We start from the raw sequence: 2425 nt of genomic DNA on the forward strand, positions 1-2425 counted from the left end.
ACTCAGTTCATTGTCGCCGTCTGCTACTCCTCAGTGGCTCAGTGCTAACTTAGATCTGTAGTGGAGTGGACGTGTTGCACTTTGCTTATTGTAAAAATTTGTGGTGATGGCCTCAAAACGAAAAAAGGTGGTTGTTTCAATGGAAGAAAAACTTACAGCTTTAAAAAGAATAGACAATGGTGAAACTTTATTTAAAATGGAACAATATTATAACGTTGGGAAAACAACAGTTGGAGACTGGAAAAGGAACCACAATGAAATTGAGAAGTGGTGTTCTCAGCGAGCAACCTCGGCTGTTTTCGAAGATCGGAAAACCATGAAAAAATGTGATTATGAAAAAGTAAGTGAAGCTTTATTCCTATGGTTTACTCAACATAGAGATAAAGGTGTACCCATGTCAGGACCTATTTTGCAGGAAAAAGCGTTAAAGTTTCGTAACAAACTAAATGAAGGTGAACCTGATTTCACAGCTAGTGTAGGCCGGCTTGATAGATGGACAAAAAGATACGGAATTCGGCAACTTAATGTCTGTGGTGAAAAGCTTTCATCAAATTTTGAAGCTGTTCAATTGTTTAGGAATAAACTTCACAAGATATTGGACAAGCAGAACTTAACAGGCCATCAAATTTTTAACTGCAACGAGAGTGGTCTCAATTACAAATGTTACCGGAAAAAACATTAGCGTCAAAGGTCAAAAAGGCAGTGCCAGGCTACAAACATAGCAAAGAAAAAGTGACAATTCTTGCATGCAGTAATGCCATAGCAAATTTGAAAATGGAACTCTCCATGACAGGTAAGCCAAAAAATCAGAGAGCATTTAAAAATGTATCTAAAAATGCTTTACCGGTGAAATATTACAACCAAAAAAATGCTTCAATGAGCTCAGAAATTTTTAAAGAATGGTTTTTTAACGAGTTTGTGCCACAAACTGAAAAGTTTTTGAAAGGCAACAACTTGCCCTACAAAGCACTGTTGCTTCTAGACAATCCCACTTGTCATCCTAATGAAGATGAACTTCAAGATCAAGATGTTTTAGCCTCCAAATGTCACATCCTTATGTCAGCTTATGGACCACGGTACCTTACAGACACTGAAGAGAAACTACCGCAGAAACTTGCTTTCTTCTTTAATTAATGCTATGGACAAGGGAGAAGACATGCTAGAGCAGTTGCGCCTTAATTTGAAAGACATAGCTTATGACATGGCCCAATCTTGGAAGAGTGTTGGAGCAAATACAATTGCAAATCCTGGAAAATTTTGCTACAGGAAAATCAAGAAAATCCTCCAGATGATAAAAATCTACAGCAGCAGACCGAACCAGAAAATACCACATGCCACAGAAGATGACATAAATGAATGGATTATCCAAGCTGAAGAATTTGAAGTGACAGATGAAGAAATAGTCAACATGGTAAATGAAAAAGAAGAAGCGGATCTAGTGGAGGAAAGTGCGTCCAAGATTTCTCACAACGGACACAAGGCCTTAGAAACTGCTTTAAAATATGTAGAGCAACTGGAGGAAACATTGTCTACCGAGGTTTTACTTCTTAAGAGACTAAGTGATTTAGCGGCAAAAAAAATGGCAAACAGCAGGCAAACAAAAGACAATTACTAACTTCTTCACGCAGTAAATATCTATTCAGTCTAATTTGATTTTTATTGTATTGAATGTTTAACTCATTTTGCCTACTTTAATTTTAGCGTTTTTTGTATTATTTTCTGTGTTATCCAACTTGCCTCCTCCCCCCCCCCCCCCCGCCCCCCCCCCCTCTCTCTCTCTCTCTCTCTCTCTCTCTCTCTCTCTCTCTCTCTCTGTTGTTTCATTATGCTCGTCTGCACCTCAATGTTAGTGTTACAAGAAATAGAACACACGATAGGAAGTAGTAGTAATAGTAATTTATATGGAGAATTACAGAGAAACCTGAACAAGTAAATTACGAATTTATTGTCAATAAGAAATACAAATATCTTGACTGGCTTGCTACAAGTAATAAAAATGAAACATCAAGCACACTGTACAGTAGTAAGTCACAAAAAATTTCAACAGGGCATACAGGCAAATATACTTATCAGAATAAAAAATATTTTCTCTACTTTAACAGGATGCATAAACCTTTGCAGTCCAGCTTCAAAGCTCACCATTTATCATATTGGTCTACACATGACACTGGACCACAAAGAGTTAAAAGACACCTTTAACAGACTGTAACCTATAAAATAAACAATTCTCTGACAATAACTTAACATATTCTTCTGTACTGATAAAGGAACTTTCATACAGCACTCTTGATGAACAAAGCATTTCATATTTACACATATAAAAATTAAAAATAATGTGTACCTGACCACTGTTTACGTAGCTTGTCTGAATTGCACTGCCGTTGTTTCCGGCCTGAAAGAACCAATACTTGAAAGGAACACAACA

Source organism: Schistocerca piceifrons, chromosome 3, assembly GCF_021461385.2.
Source record: "Schistocerca piceifrons isolate TAMUIC-IGC-003096 chromosome 3, iqSchPice1.1, whole genome shotgun sequence".
In the NCBI taxonomy this organism is placed as follows: Eukaryota; Metazoa; Arthropoda; class Insecta; order Orthoptera; family Acrididae; genus Schistocerca; species Schistocerca piceifrons.